The sequence below is a fragment of the Asterias amurensis genome, chromosome 22 (genome assembly GCF_032118995.1).
Source record: "Asterias amurensis chromosome 22, ASM3211899v1".
In the NCBI taxonomy this organism is placed as follows: domain Eukaryota; kingdom Metazoa; phylum Echinodermata; class Asteroidea; order Forcipulatida; family Asteriidae; genus Asterias; species Asterias amurensis.
The window spans coordinates 3,677,489-3,695,197 of NC_092669.1; the positions used below are offsets into that span (position 1 = coordinate 3,677,489).

At 37.7% G+C, this 17,709-nt stretch overlaps 1 protein-coding gene across 4 annotated transcripts in view; it reads left to right on the plus strand.

Moving 5' to 3' along the window:
- The first annotated feature begins 449 nt into the window (after nt 1-449).
- The window catches only part of LOC139953497 (soluble guanylate cyclase 88E-like), a 142,069-nt gene continuing 124,809 nt past the window's right edge, over nt 450-17,709 (plus strand). For all 4 annotated transcript variants that reach the window (XM_071952917.1, XM_071952920.1, XM_071952919.1 and 1 more), the window contains exon 1: nt 450-1,421. The gene's annotated coding sequence lies outside the window, so the exon portion shown is untranslated. The remainder of the gene's footprint in view (nt 1,422-17,709) is intronic.

Below are 17,709 nucleotides of genomic sequence, written 5' to 3' on the forward strand. Positions count from 1 at the left end.
CAAATTGTACCTGGACATTTTAGTTTGGCTGGTAATCTATAATCTGGTAAGCATAACTTTGCTTTGCTTAGCTAGTCTTTGTGCGTAAGTAGCTCTGTAAAATCGGACCCTGCAGGTGTGTACATCGAGATATGTGGAGACTGAACCAGAACCTAAAGAACATTGTTTGTAGGCGCGCCACCATGGAGCAAAAACATCTAGTTTATTGCTCCATGGGCACACATAATGCAAGTAGTATGCAATGTTAACTGCACGGATCACCGCTCGCAGATGCGAGTGTTCATTTCTATGCAGTGGAACTACGACGTGGTTCACGTCACTGTACGGTGTATCTAGAAGGTGATGATTCGTCCACATGTATGCCGACCGCACAGACAGGCATCACGTGTGTAAGACCATTCCAAGCATTGGCATGGATTAAACTGGTGAAACCCTCGGCGGATTTAATCAAGAGACGCTCAAACAAGACCATATTATTCTACATGCTTCAGTTGAAGCTGGTCTGTCACATTAATTTTATCTATCCCAGTTGGTGGAGGCATGCACGGATGTGAGATGTGTGTTGTTGCAACGGGCAGTCAACTGAACTTTCCTTGTGCATTGATGAAAGTCAATATCGCCAGCTGTACGTAGACCTACTGCATGTACTGGATGAAAATAGATCTCACAACCACCGAGTTAGATGATATCGAGGTATTATTCTTCAGCGTACATCACATTTCGTCCACGTTGTATGTCCACTCGTAGCATGCCGGGAGAACAGTTACTTACAGACTTTGTGTTTGTATACCTCGATGAATTTCACATCCTCTGACGCCAAGTCTTTTGATTTTGCTTGAAGGTGAGCAATTGAATATTTCCCCCGTAGACAATTTCTACAGTGTATTAATTACTACCGAGACAATTCCCCTTCGCAATCGGGATTCGTGTCTGCTCGAAGTTCGTGGATAAGTGGAGTGCATTTTTCTTTTAGCGCGCCACGAGAGACAAACCCCTACCGTCTGTAATCACTCAAACACCCGTGGATGTCATCGTCAAGATTACCCTCCTGTCTATATCGCTAGTCGCATCAGGCTTATAAAATCTCACCAGACGCGTAATATAAACCCAGTTGCAGTCAAAATAATTATGCTGTTCTTCAGCTTCGGAGTTTATTTATCCGTGCTATAAATACTCACTGTCTATAGCGTCTTTTTTTTCTAAGCCTTTTGTAGCCCGGTGAGATAGAGAGCACAGTGGATGCTGTTTGAAGTAACTTGAGTGTTAGACATCGAACATATCGGTCACATAATTATCTTGCTGGAATCTCATCAAGATTATCCCATCTCGGTAAAAGCTGCAGATCTGTCACCACCTGCCTTTTGTTCTCACTGAATGCTGCAGTCTCTATAGGATATCAATACCGAAGGAAGATTTTTGCGGTAAGTAAACTATTAAGTTATATCTTCACATCTCTTATATCACTGTTTTTTTTTTTTGTTTTTTTTGTTTTGTCTAGACTGTACTCTTACGCAAAGTGCAGATTTCACTTCACTTTTTGTTGGTGTTCGTCTTGGATGATATAAGATAATGCAAAACAAAATTGCCATCTTAGCAGAGTCTTTCTCGAAGCAATAATGACAACACAACAAGAACAAACATGAATTTTGTACAGAGGCAGTCAAATGTGGGGCAGGGTATTAAACGGACGGGGACAAGAGGCGGGGGGGGGTAAACTGATATTAGGGGAAAACAAATAAGAAACTAAAAATGTTGGCAATTTAACTACACTATACCAAAGGAATAAAAAAATAATGCACGTTGCATTTATAATAAATTTGGGCCTGGGGTCTGGCGTTCAGTTTGTATGCGTCCTTCGTCACGGACCAAAAGACACATTATGAGCTTAATCTTATTACTTGGTTATTACACCGATGTGTGTAAGCACTGAAAACCGTATACCGAGTTATGCGAAGAATGTTACAGGTATTTTAATCGGTTTGGACTCGAACCCACGACCTTTGCCAATCCGGAGCAGATGTATAACCATCTAAAAACAACCGAGATTGCTAGAGGCAGTTATAACACTAACTTGTAGCAACGGGTAATCCAACGGTTTAAAAGCGGTGGACACTATTGGTAATTACTCAAAATAATTTCTTGGTGACGAGTAGTGGGGAGAGGTTGATGGTATAAAACATCGTGCGAAACGGCTCCCTCTGAAGTGCCAAGTAATTTTCCACGAACTTGATTTCGAAACCTCAGATTTAGAACTTGAGGTCTCGAAATCAACCATCTAAACGCACACAACTTTCGAGTGACAAGGGTGTTTTTTCTTTCATTATTATCTCACAAGTTCGATGTCCGATTGAGCTCAAATTTTCACAGGTTTGTTATTTTAGACATATGTTGAGATACACCAACTGTGAAGGTTAGTCTTTGACAATTACCAATAGTGTCCACTGCCTTTAATGTAGGCCTATTTCGCGTCGAGTTCGGGGATAAAGAAAATGATTGATTTTACCCTTAGGCATAAACCGATGCGTGTTTAGTACTGTATACTCGGTACTTTTCCCGAGTGCTGCATATATACTCTTGTTGGATTCGAACCAACGACCCTTGCAATTTTAGAGCAGGGGTCGATTTCACTAAGAGTTAGGACTCGTCTAATATCGAGTTAGGACGAGTAACTCGTCCTAAATTAAGGTCTGCATGCTACAGTGCAGGGTTCGAGACTTTCTAAGTCCTAAGATTAATCTTAAGTTAGGAAGAGTTTTGTGAAATCGACGGCAGATCTCTTACTGACTAGACCAACGAGATTGCCCAGCAGTAGCTAGAGGTTGTTCGAATTATGTAGTTTAGCAACTTGGTATTGTGTAACTAAAAATACTATAGATGTTAAAGGAACATTACAGAATTGGTTTTGCTACTAAAAAAGTTGCTGGCAGTGTAAGCACTTTAATCCACCATATACATAAACTGACAAACCTGTAGAAGTTCGATATCGATGGGTCACGAGAGAATAGTGAAAAACTGAGTACAAATTTTGCACTGCATCGATCCCAAAACAAAAATGAATAAAACGCTCACTGAGCGATAAACTCCAACCACGGAAATTAGATTATTTACTTCTCGTCAAAATATGAAATTTCAGACAGAAATATTTCAAGGGATGTTTTCTACTAGCATCATCGTTCTATGTAAATCTGTGATCGTCACGATTTTTGGTTCACACCAAGTCTGTAACGTCCCTTTTAATTTTCCTCGGGATGATGTAAATTATTAGTTTTACCCTTAGACCGATGTGTGTTAGCACTGTATACTCAGTCGTTTCCCGTTTTTCTGTGATGCCATTCTCAAGCATAGTTTTCGGGTGGGATTCGAACCCACTACCTTTGCTTTTGGAGCACACGTCTTTGACTAGACTTACAAACAACTTTAGTAGCTTGGGAAGACCTACCTACTTATAAGTAAGTTATATAAACTTTGGAGTAAACAAAAGAAAATAATAATTAAATGTCGAAGTCTTATATAGCGCACGCATCTACGAACAAGGTACTCAAGGCGCTGAGTATACAAACTTTAAGAAAGATAGGTTACTGAAGTGATGCATTCTGAGAACCAATTATGTCTAGCAAGGTACTACGGCGCATTCAGCATCAGCCACGGCCAGGAACATCGGAGCGAACCCCTTCTCTTTTCGATAACTGCACTGGGTTCTTTTATACGCGTTGCACAACACATGGGACCAACAGTTTTACGTCCCATCCGAAGGACGAAGCAAGTGTCACGGCTCGTGATTCGAACGCACACTCTGCTGATCAGAAAAAAAATATATAGTTTGAATTCGGTGCTCTGAACCGTTCGGCCACAACACTTCCGAGAGTATGGATGCACCTGCTACTCAATAGAGAAATGATTTGTCCTTTATCTATGGCTGTACATGTATAAACTTTCCTTTGCCGTCGTGATTATTGAACGATCGAAGCTAAGTTTTTCGCATGTTTGTCCTCGACGGCGAAGCAGATTGTTGTCTCGGCACAGAATTTATGAATAAAGCATCATTTTCACGTTCCACCTGACAGATTCCTTGCAACAAAGTAGTCGAGTTTGTGATGTTTATTTATAAACAATACTTTATTTATAAACAATGCGTGTTTAATTATTCAGATTATGCAAGGTCCTCTCCACACTTTTTTTTATTTATTTATTGTTAAAAAAAAACCAATATATATATATATATATATATATATTCATAAAAAGTTTGGGGGTGTACAGCTGTTGCCGAGTGAGTTAACATAAAAAGTAAATATTTTTTTACTATAATATTGATTGTGTTTTTTTTACTCAGATCAGCTTTGTATCTTTTTTTAAGGCAGCGTTTACCTTATTTTGGTAAACAATGAAATGACCCGAAATACTCACTTGGGAAGGAGCAGTGCAAAATGTTGACATGTCATCCTGAAAAACAAACGCACCTTCACAATAATGTTTGTTCCTTTGTGTGAGATTGGTTTATACAAAAAAGTACAAGTCAAGTACGTAGTTTGTCAAAAACGTCTCTACATAAATAATCTGAGCGCATTAATTTTGGTTTTTTACCCATACACCGATGTGTGTTAGCTCTGTATACTCAGTGTGTTCCCGAGTCCTGTGAAAAAATATATCACGGGGATGCTACTCGGGTGGGATTCGAACCCGCGACCCTTGCAATTCTAGAGCAGTGTCTTACCAATTTAACATCTCTTAAATCTGAGCGCAGTTGTAACAATAACCCCCCTTTCCAACAGTATGTTTATTTACTCCATGTGCTTTCCAGTGTCATTTACTAGCCTAGCTTTTGTAACGTGACCCTTGTGAACAACGTCGCCATCTAGCAACCTTTTCAAGCTTTTGACAACCGATATAGAAAAGGACAAACTGTGGGGGACAAAGTATACTGTCAGTAAAAAAGTCAAGGTTGCGTGCACTGTGATGACATAATTGATATTCAACTGAAAGGGGCTACTGGTTAATTCACTGATTGTGTATGGGTCATAATGTGATTTAAATCCCGCATGGACTTCTGCTGTACTTTCCCGTCTTCCTGGATCCCGAAGTAATGGCTTAAAGGCAGTGGACACTTGGTAATTACTAATAATAATTATTAGCATAAAACCTTACTTGGTAGCAAGTAACGGAGAGCTGTTGGTAGTATAACACATTGTGAGAAACGGCCCTCTCTGAAGTAACGTAGTTTCGAGAAAGAGGTAATTTACCACGAATTTGATTTCGAGACCCCAGAATTAGATTTTGGATCTCGAAATCAAGCATCTAGAAGCACAAGAAGCACATCTAGAAGTCACATCTAGATGTGACAAGGGTGTTTTTCTTCCATTATTATCTCGCTACTTCGATGACCAATTGAGCTCAAATTTTCACAGGTTTGTTATTTTATGCATAATATGTTGAGATACAGCAAGTGAGGAGAGTGGTCTGTGGCAATTACCAAACGTATTCAGTGCCTTTAACGTATTGACACAGTTGACATAGAATATGTCATTGTCAAAGGCAGTGTCTGAAATGTCGTCTATTAAATATTGGTTGCTAATTCGTACTTTATAGGCAGGTTATACTTTTGGTAATAATTGTCAAAACCCAGTATCGTCATTTGATGTATTCCAAATGGCAATTCGGACTAAATTTTTCATCGAATTTGCAAGAGAATAATAAAAGACACCTAAAGGCTTCCTGCCTGAATATTTTATTATTTGAGCGATAAATTACTTCTTTCTCGAAAACTACGTAACTTCAGAGGGAGCCGTTTCTCACAATATTTTATATTAACAGCTCTCCACTGCTAGTTACCAAGTCAGTTTTTATGTTTATAATTTGTTTGAGTTGCTACCAATAGTGTCCAGTGCCTTTACATTTTGAATCTTGTATTTAAAAGGAAGTAATTCTGAGTTGTTTGAACTGTGAAAACATTGAACCTTCGGGTGATGCAACATCCCTCGATTGGAAAACAGCTACCACGCAGAAAAAAATTCTCTTTAGAAAAAATATAAATGCAAACACGATTTAACCGTTATATCAAATTGATTTGAACTGCTTTTTATACGAAGAAGACTCAAAACCAGACTGAGTTTTGACGATTATGTTCTCCGACTAAATAATGGACGGGTAGAGAGAAACTGATGACTTTTATTCCATTAAACAGCCGTCATGCAACGCAGAAAATTGGGCTCGTTAGAACAAGAAAAATACAAACACGATATAACATTGTTTGAAGCTGCTTTTTATGCGAATACACACAAAAATACTGAGTGTTGATGATAATGTTTTCCGACTAAATAATGGACGGGTAGAGAAGCCGATGACTTCCATTCCAATAAACTGCGGTCATGCCAAGCCGTAAATAGAGTTGTAATTAACTCCAAGTTTGTTTTTCAGTCGACCGGCCGATCAACCACCCCACGACACATAAGCCCCGGGGAACACAATTAATAACGGGACATTTACATTTACATAAACATAACCTTCAGAAGTTTTTTTTTTTTTTTTTTTTTTTTTGGGGGGGGGGGGAGAGAAGATGTATACGAAGAAAATGTAAATTAATGACGAAACAGAAGAAGACGAGGTGGAGGAAACAAAGGGAGAAGAGGAAAAGGAACACTGCAAAACTGGGGTAAAACGAGTAACTAGTAATGTTGATTGTATAACGCATTGTGAGAACCGGCCGGGGTCCCTCTTAAGTAACAACATTTTTTGAAAACGAGTTAATTTCTCAACCCTATAGGATGGTAAAGGGATGCTGCAGTGAATTCAAATAAAACAGCTAATTCTGCTGTCATTTATTTCTGATGTATGTATTGAACATCAATAACATGTGTTTTGTTTATTCCCGACATATCTGACTTGCGTAATTAGCGAATAAGTCATGCCCCCCCTTTTGTGGATTGTTACCGCCCCAACCATCGACGTCACGTCGGGAATTCAAACATATCGTCGGCAAAAAGAGTCTGGTCCCTAACTACACGCGCCTAGGTACCAGGCCACACAGTGCACACGTCTCTATATGCACACAGCCAGGGGGCCCGACGGCTCGGGTAACCGACATGACGTCACGTTTATGCAAATGAAGGCTCCCTTTTAGGGGCGGGGTGGGTTCCCCTTATCTCTTGAAAACCATTTTTAAAATACTTGCGCATTAAATAAAAAATATAAAAACATATTTCAGGTTTAAAAAGTCATGTAAAATCGTTTAAATGGATAAAATAAAAACACCGCAGCCACCCTTTAATAAAGCACAAACTTGTATGGTGTCAGCAAATTTAAGTGTTGTTTTGAACACCTTACTAAGAAATTGTGTAAATTTTTAATATGTTTTGGATAGGCAAAACACAATGGGAGTGGTGGCAGCAGACTTGCCAGGTAAAATCCATTGTTCTCGGTAATGTGCGCATGCTCAGAACTACGTAAACAAAGGAAATTTACCTGGTAAGTCTGCTGCCACCTAGCGCCTCAAAGTCGCCCATTGTTTATATCTCTTTTTCTTCTTGAATCCCTTCGATCTTGACACGAAGATACCCTTTAATGTATCACCAAAATCTACATGGCTAGTAGACACACACATGGTGTAACCGCAAACCGATATATAAATTGTATTTTTTTGTAAAGCAGATTTAGTGTTTTAACGCCATTGGACACAGACACAAAAAAAATTCACATATTTATAAATAAGTTACAGGGTTTACAGAAGGTAATGGTGAAATACTTCTCTTAAAATATTTTTTCCATGAAATGCTTTCCTTTTTGAGAAAACATTAAAGCAATTATCAATTCTCGACATCGAGAATTACGGATTTATTTTAAACACATGTCATGACACGGCGAAACGTGCGGAAACAAGGGTGGGTTTTCCCGTTATTTTCTCCCGACTCCGATGACCGATTGAGCCTAAAATTTCACATCAGGCTTATTATTTTTATATAAGTTGTGATACACGAAGTGTGGGCCTTGGACAATACTGTTTACCGAAAGTGTCCAATGGCTTTAAAGTATCACCAAAATCTACCTGGCAAGTAGACACACACATGGTGTTACCGCAAACCAGACATTATATTTAAAGGCAGTGGACACTATTGGTAATTGTCAAAGACTAGTCTTCACAGTTGGTGTATCTCAACATATGCATAAAATAACAAACCTGTGAAAATTTTAGCTCAATCGGTCGTCGACTTTTCGAGATAATAATGAAAACAGAAAAAAACCTTGTGTCACGAAGTTGTGTGCGTTTAGATGCTTGATTTCGAGACCTCAAATTCTAAACTTGAGGTCTCGAAATCAAATTCGTGGAAAATTACTTCTTTCTCGAAAACCCTGACTTCAGAGGGAGCTGTTTCTCACAATGTTTTATACCATCAACCAATCCCCATTACTCGTAATCAAGTAAGGTTTTATGATGATAATTATTTTGAGTAATTACCAATAGTGTCAACTGCCTTTAAGTTGTATTTTTTTTCTTCTAAGCAGATACTGGTGTTTTAAACACCAGAATAAAGAACTGTATTCATTCTGAGCCTGTTTATAATATGAAATGTGACAACATCTCAACACCTATGATGTCAATCTTAACAACCCAATTATTGCAGCGAAGAAAAGATACATGGAGAAGACGTGTAACACATACAAAGAAAAGGTGGAGAGAAAGAAAAAAAACAAAAAAAAACCAACCTTTTCATCATCCGAAATTAACTTCTCAAATGAAGGTTTTTATGACCTCATCTCACGAAACGTTTTAGCAGTGAAGATGATTAATTTGTGCTTTTAACTAAAAACATTCACATTTTCATTTTATTTGACACACGAACACATATCGCCATGGTTACCGTAATTGGACAGAATTGTGTTTTCACCAGTTGTAGAACTACGGTTTACACCACACGCGTCTGCTCCGTTGAATCCATTAAAACAAAGCGCCAAACAGGCATCAAATTTATGCACTAAATAAGCGATGGGTGAAGGGTGGAAAAGTGACTTTTTAAATTTTTTTGCTGCCGTTTTCGTCCTGTGGGTGAACATGGTTAATTTCTTCCCTGGGGCAGATAGGTCTAGACTTGTTACGTCTGCTGACTGATCGATAGTCCATTACACATAGGGACGAACCTTGCTCTATGAGGAATTGATAAACCTGCATCATAATTTTTATCATTTTATAAACATACTAATTTTGGAGGATTTGGCGACCGTAGGCCTATATAATAAAGACGTATTAGCCATATTAAAAATAAAACAAAATCATTTGCATGATTTTGAAGTATTGGACTCGCACCATAGTTATTCTCAAAATACATTACACCTTTTTTTTTTTTTTTTTTTTTTTGTTATTATTGCTGCCCAACATTAGCACATTTTAACAACGGTTGTCAATTAGATTCCAATTGCAAAATTACGAAATGCACAATACGATTACAATAATTAAACAAATTGTATACACAATCAGTGCAATCAAACTAAACCTAAAAACTAGAATTACTTGTTACATGAAAAATTCCCATTAAAAAAATGGCACGGCTGATGGTATAAATCTATCCTTTTGTTCACAATAGAAGTGTAAAGGGAAACGTTTAGGATTGGGCGCTTTGGGCTAGAAATCGTTTGTTGAAAAGGTGTTTTAAAAGTAGACTTTACAAATCCACAATGTAAGCATCTATATACGTGAACTTACAGAGTTCATTTTTAGGAGTTCTAGGTTCTAGAAAAACATCCCCACGAATTTGTCATGGTTCGCCATTCTAATAATGAAAGGCACGTTTGGTTATAATATTATTGTCAAAGACAGTATTCTCACTTGATGTATCCAAAACAATAATATGCACAAAAACAGACCTGTGAAAATGTCGACTTACTCGGTTATTAATTTTGCAAGAGATCAATGAAAGGAAAAAAAAACATTGTTGCACAAATTTGTTTGCTTTAAAATGCCAACAAAATGCCACAGGCCGGATGTATTTTAATATTTGAGTGACAAAATGCATCTTTCTAAAAAAAAAAAAAAAAAAAAAAAAAAAAATACGTTTGTCAGAATGTCAAGAGCCATTCAATGTTAATTCGAGACATTCCGAGAAAAACTCTTTTTTTTTTCACTCTGAAGCTTTTGATCATTATCCTTTTTATTGCACAAAAAAAAAACCAAAGAAACCAATTCTCAAACTCTACCATCAGTAATTGGATTAGCTCATGTGGAACAAGCCTTCGAGATCATTGTTCATTTAAAGGGCGCTGGACACTATTGGTAAAGGGCCGAACTCAAAATAAGTTTTACCATACAAAACTTGCTTGGTAACGAGCAAAATTAAGCTGTTTGTTGATAGTGTAAAACATTGTGATAAAAGGCTTCCTTTAAAGTAAGTAACGTAGTTTTTGAAAAAGGGGTTGTTTCTCACTCAAATATTGAAAGGCGTCATGCCTGAAATATTTTTTGTTTAAGGCGTCTGAAAGCACCTGCACATAATTTTATGTGGGCAGCGGGCAACTTTCGACGAACAAAAGTAGAGTCATTATTTTCACAGGTTTGTGTTATGTTATGCACATTCTGTTGGGATCAATTGTCAAAAAATACTTATCTTTGACCATAACCACCAAGTGTGTCCAGTACCTTTAAAACCAATTATAACCATTTTTCTATTGTAATTGTGCGCAGTCAGACTTGGACCTCGGGGGGGGGGGGGCGTTTATGGTTGCCATGGTTGGATCTAAACAAATCTCCGTTGTGAGACGGCAATAAAAGGTCCAACTCGACCGTGGACGATAACCAGTTTGACCCAGTTTAAATAACCATAATGTTATTTTGTGAACTGTTTTTATTTGACGTGTTTGTAAAACGACAACTAGTAAAGGTTTTCACTTCATTTCACCCAATCTGTTTTGGTGAATGAGAAATATCACTTAAAAAGAACAACGACAGCAATATATATATATATTTTTATTTTACCCATACACCGATGTGTGTTAGCACTGTATACCCAGTACCATTAAACATCAAAGAAAACATGTTTTTCATTATTACTTTCGCTATGGATCCGTTTTGAGTGTTTGACACGCTCTTTCGAACTTTACTTCAATCTAACCAAAGTAATACGCATGGAGACACTCTCAATTTTCTGTTTTAGATGTAAATACATATATTATTAGATTTGTTTTCCTTCAATGTTTATTTGTATTGTCTGTGTTTGTTATATTGATAAATATTATTATCTGTAAACATTGTCTGCATTCAGCCTCTGGCTGCGATTACGTTTTCATCAATAAACAGTTTCAATCTCAACTTAAATTTTCAAGACCTATGTGGAAAGGGCGATTATATATTAACCTAGAATCGAACGTATGTCCAGTGGAGAAATGATCGCTTGTCAAAACGTTAACCAAATTTTAGTTATCCCGTCTTCCAAAAAGAGATAATTTGATTATTATAGTTGTCATTTTGAGTGACCCAAGAACTGGGGCTACGATCGTACCATGTGGGTAGAAAGGACCCAATTTCCTCCGTAAATCCACGTTATGATGTTGCTCTCGTTAAAGGCACTGAACACTCTTGGTAAATGCTCAAAATAATTGTTAGCTTTAAAGGGAAGGTACACATTTCGTAATTACTCAAAACAAATATTAACTTAAAAACTGACTTGGTATAACGAGCATTGGAGAGCTGTTGATAGTATAAAACATTGTGAGAAAAGGCTCCCTCTGAAATAGCATAGATTTTGAGAAAGAGGTAATTTCTCACTAAAATAATAAAAGGCTTCTATAGCCAGCATGTCTTTTATTCCTGTCTGAAAGCACACAAATTCGTCCAACAAGGGTGTTTTTTCACGCAACTCCGATGACTAATTTAGCTCAAATTTCCACATCAGGCTTCTTATTTTATGCTTATGATGGGATACACCAAGTGAGAAGACTGGTCTTTGACAATTACCAATAGTGTCCAGCCGTCGATTTCACCAATCTTCCTTACTTAGAGGATAAATCTTAGGATTTAGGGCGAGTTAAAGACTCTGCTGGACACTATTGGTAATTGTCAAAGACCAGTCTTCTCACTTGGTGTATCTCAACATATGCATAAAATAACAAACCAGTGAAAATTTGAGCTTGATTGGTCGTCGGAGTTGCGAGATAACTATGAAAGAAAAAACACCCTTGTCACAGAAAGTTTGCTTTCAGATGCTTGATTTCGAGACCTCAAAATAATTCTAAACTTGAGGCCTCGAAATTAAATTCATGGAAAATTACTTCTTTCTCAAAATCTACGTCACTTCAGAAGGAGCCGTTTCTCTCAGTGTGTTATACTATCAACCTCTCCCCATTACTCGTTACCAGTTGAAGTTTTATGCTGATCATTATTTTGAGTAATTACCAATAGTGTCCACTGCCTTTAAGTTCCGTATCCGAAGACGTTGGGTCGCATTAAAGGGTCTATGTACTTTTTGTAGGACAAAAAACACAATGTCCACAGATTTACACTAAACTTACACAGTTTAAAGATAATGATAGTAGAAAGCTTCCCTGAAAATATTACGTGCTGAGGTGCTGTAGTTTTTGGGAAATGAGTAAAACAATGTCATGAAAATAATTTCCGTCTCATGAGACGAAAATTATTTTAATCATTTACAAACGTAATTTCATAATAATAATAATTATAATAATAATAATAAGACTTGTAATGCACACATATCCACCCTGCTGGGTGTTCAAGGCGCAGTAAAAAAAAAAAAAAAAAAAAAAAAAACAGACACAACAAAATTAGTCATTGAAAACCTGTCACATAAGATATGTTTTGAGAAAAGACTTGTATTTTGCGGTACAAAGACAAGATCGAAGATTAAGTGGTAGAGAATTCCAGATGCGTGGCGCGGCTGAAGAAAAAGACCTGTCAGTGACGTCATCCCATGAGTGTCGAGACTTGGGTTTTCAGAAATATAGTGGGGAGCCTTGCCATTAAGAGCTTTGTGGACAATGAGCATCAGCTTGAAGATGATTCGTTGAGAGAGAGGGAGCCAGTGTAGTTGTTTCAGAATGGGGGTGATAGAACAGGACTTTCTAAACAGTGTCACAATGCGGGCAGCAGTATTTTGGAGCCGTTGAAGTCGGGAAATCTGGTTGTTAGGAAGACTGTAGAGAAGAGCATTGCCGTTGTCAAGACGAGAAGTAACAAATGCGTGAATGACCTTTTCAGTGGCACTTTTGTCCAAGTACTTGCGAATCTTACCTATATTCCTGATGTGATATGATGATTGTTTTACTCATTTCTCAAAAACTACAGCTCCTCAGTAAGTAGTATTTGAAGGGAAGCTTTCCGCTATCATTATCTTCAAACCCTGTAAGTTTGTAAATGTAAATCTATGGACATTTTGAAAAAAGTACCCGAATCCTTTAAACTCATCCAGAGTTGGGACAGTCGTCCTCTCTCAACGATTAATCCTAGCGTTTCTTGAAATCGGCTGCAGTGTCTTGAAACCACCCTGCGGTTGGTGTAGTTTTGACCCATGTTTGTGTCATGAAGATCAGACAGTGCCTGCGGACCTTTTTGCTAATTGCATTTAGAGATTTGACTGTGGATGTATTTTATATCATCTAGGATCTTCCGTCCCAAGAGTGGAATTAATGCATACATCAATATCTCCCCTGATTTGAAAAACAAAACAAAATTCTAGGTTCGTAATCCATGTGAGATATTACAGCAAATATTTCAAGATAAGGGTAGGTAATTGAGCTTTGAATATTTTATTTGTTTTTGATTACAGCAAGATCTCTTCTGATTTGCAAAAAAAAAAACTCTTTGCTCGTAATCTGTGTTAGGTTTAAAGCCATTAGACAAAGGCCCACACTTCGTGTATCACAACTTATATATAACCTAACAAACCTGTGAAAACTTAGGCTCAATCGGTCATCGGTGTCGGGAGAAAATAACGGGAAAACTCACCCTTGTGTCCGCACGTTTCGCCGTGTCATGACATGTGTTTAAAATAAATCCGTAATTCTCGCTATCGAGAATTGATAATTGTTTTCTAATGTTTTCTCAAAAAGTAAAGCATTTCATGGAATAATATTTCAAGAATATTTACCTTCTGTAAACCGTGTAAGTTATTTGTATAAATCTGTGAACTTTTATTTTTATTTCTGTTCCGAAAGTGTATAATGGCTTTAACAGTAAATATTTCAGGGCACAGTTTGGTTATGGAGCTAGCTATGAATATGAATTTGATTTTGAAGATATTAAAAAAGTAAGCCAAGTTCTAAGTTGGGACGAGTAACTCGTCCTTACTCGAGAAAAGACTAGTCTTAACTCTTTGTGAAATCCACCACTGGACACTACAGGTAACTACTCAACATAACTGTTAGCATAACAACATAGTTGGTAACGAGCAATGGAGAGCTGTTAAAAGTATACATCATTGTGAGAAACGGCTCCCTCTGAAGTAACATTTAATTTTACGAGAAAGAGGTCATTTCTCACTAATATTAAAAGACTTCATGCCAGGAGCCTTTTTATTACACATCTGAAAGCACATGAAGCTGTGCAATAAGGGTGTTTTTCCTTCCATTATTCTCTTGCAACGTCGATGACACTAGAGCCCAAATTTTCACAGATTTGTTGATTTATGCATGAAATGTTGGTATACTCCAAGTGAGAATGCTGGTCTTTGACAATTACCAATGCCTTTAAAGCAAACATTTTAAGCAGTCGCTCAGTAGGAGTGCCCGGAGCAACTTGACCGACTTCCCAGGCGTCAGTTTCCATTTGAAAACAAATCGTTTTGTCAGAAATGTTTCCGGCAGAGTAACTTCATACACAGTAGAAAGGTCTCTGAAGTTTGATGGAGCCTTTTATTAAGAACTCAAATTAGACTAACATAAAGTCATGTTTAAAAGAAGCATTCGGTTTTTTTTCCGTTACGTGTAAAATTAGCTGAAAACGGAAACCTACAAATTTAACTTGACAAGGAAGGACGAAAGACGCGATGTGTTTGCCAACAGTAAAACCAACCTGGTAAAAATCAACCTCATCCCCATGGTTTACTTTTTCAACCATGTTTACAGTAGTAAACCCTGGGATGGAAACTCATTACTCGGGCCCTGATCGGACAACGACTTTGCAATTTTAGAGTATTATGTTGTATATTTTTAGGTACAGCCAGCCACCGGCAACGAACAATGTACAAACAAGCTATTAAATCTGGTACCGTACTACGAGATTATGACGAAGATATGAATTTCGAAAAGTAGCCAAAATATTTTAATTTGCATACGTATCCAAAAAAAATTGGGTGTGCAAATGATCTAATACCATGGTGAGAGAGGGGTCAACCTTGTACCGCTCGACACACGCTGGGGACGAGGTTGGGTAAAAATTAATTTCGTTTTTGAGATATCGCTGAAAATTTGCACGCTGGATAATAGTCCCCAAATATACAATGAGAATCGTAACTATACTGGCATTCGATTCCGGTGATCTTAAAGACACTGGACACCTTCGGTAAGACCAGTCTTCCCACTTGGTGTATCTCAACATATGCATACAATAACTAACCGGTGAAAATTTGAGCTCAATTGGTCGTCGAATCTGCGAGATTATAACGAAAGAAAAAAAAAAACTCAAAGTTTTTCTATGAAAGAAATACCCAATGATGCGTAAAATTTAACTCTTTGTGGCGTTCAAAAGGGAACGCGGTCGTTTGGAGGGTAAAACGCTATGCAACAGGGGTTGCGCCGTAATTTACTCAATATTAATTATGTGTAAAACGGCTACACAACGTTTCGTGAAATCGACCCTTGGTCTTTGACAAAATAATACCAAACGTATACCTCCTTTTAACCACACGGAGGGTCTTAAATTTGATTAGAAGATACTATAATTACGATTCCGATCCCGTAACTGGAATTTATCTTGTGACAGCGTGGATGCAGAAAGTAAACAATCACAGTGGGTTAAAAGCAGGTCGGTTTTAAATTGATTTTTCGTCTGCATTAATCATTGCCAGGGATATTGGACATGTTTAGTGCAAAACATTGTGGACACAGTTCTCGTGGTCGTTCGGTTTATCATAAGATTGTCGTTAAAGATACTGCCGTCGATTTCACAAAACTCTTCCTAACTTGAGACTAATCTTAGGACTTGGGACAAGTCCCAACCCTGCACTATAGCATGCAGACCTTAATATTAATCCTAAGCTAGGACGAGTTACTCGTCCTAACTCGCGATAAGACGTGTCCTATCGACGGCTGAACATCTTTGGTAATTGTCAAAGACCAGCTTTCTCACTAGGTGTATCCAAACATATGCATAACATAACAAACCTGTGAAAATTTGGGCTAAATTGGTCATCTAAGTTGCAAGAAAAGGCACTCGAATTCAATTTAGATATTTTAGTGAGAAACTACTTTTTTTCTCAAAAACTTCGTTACTTCAGAGGGAGACGTTTCTCTCAATGTTGTATACTATCAACACCTCTCCTTTGCCCGTTACCAAGTAAGTTTTTATGCTAAACATTATTTTTTAGTAATAACCATTAGTGTCCGCTGCCTTTAAGAATCCATTCTTGTCGAAACAAAAAAAAGTGATCCCTCGAAGGTTTTTTTAAGACCATTCAAGGGGAAGAAGTTGACGTTTCTACTCTGTCGTCTGCTAAAAATCAATATCGCTTCGTAGTAATCTCGTAGGCCTATTTATTTGACCCCAGACTCAAGGCAGCCTACTTGCGGTGATTTGTCATTCATAAACATTGAATATCCTGTGCTCAATCGCAGCAGCTGAGGACTTTGTAAAATTGTGTTTGTATAAAGAGCATGTTAATAATTAATAAACGGTGGTTCATTATAAAGCGCTATTCAAAGTGGTTCCTTACTTAGAGCACTCTTATACTAGTGGTTTCTTATATAGCGCTCTTCCAAGTGGTTTCTTATTTAGACCACTCTTATACTAGTGGCTTCTTATAGCGCTTTTCATAGTGGTTTCTTATATAGCGCTCTTCCAAGCGGTTTCTTATTTATAATGCTCTTAAAGTGGCTTCTTATAGAGCTTTTCGTAGTGGCTTCTTATATAGCTCTCTTCAAAGTGGCTTCTGTATGTCACTCTTGTCCAGTGTCTTTAAGTGGCTTCTTATAGCGCTTTTCATAGTGGCTTGTTATAAAGCGCTATTCAAAGTGACTTCTTATGTATAATAATCTATATAGTGGCTTCTCATAGAGCTTTTCATAGTGGCTTCTTATATAGCTCTCTTCAAAGTGGCTTCTTAATATCACTCTTGTCCATGTCTTTAAGTGGCTTCTTATAGCGCTTTTCATAGTGGCTTGTTATAAAGCGCTATTCAAAGTGACTTCTTATGTATAATACTCTATATACAGGGTGTCTCAAAAAAAAGGTAATCCTACTTTAAAGGGTTAAATGGTCAATCAGTTGCTGTCGTAGGATAGCGATGTTTTCCTGAGATCTCGCTGTCCTTGGCCTTCCTGAACTTCCTTTGTTGCGATTGAGGCTGGTTCCTGATGTGCTTCATACTTTCTCACATTGGCCCAGATTGTTTCTTTGCTGGTGTTTCTCGATCTGGGAATGCTTCTCCAAATGCATCCCGTGTAGCCTGCAAAAAGTTCTGGTTTCATACCATTTCTTGACCACAAATATTCTCTGTTCTGCCGTTAGCTGAACCATTGTGACAACCTGAGGTTTACACACTGTCTGAAGGCCAGAATGACAAG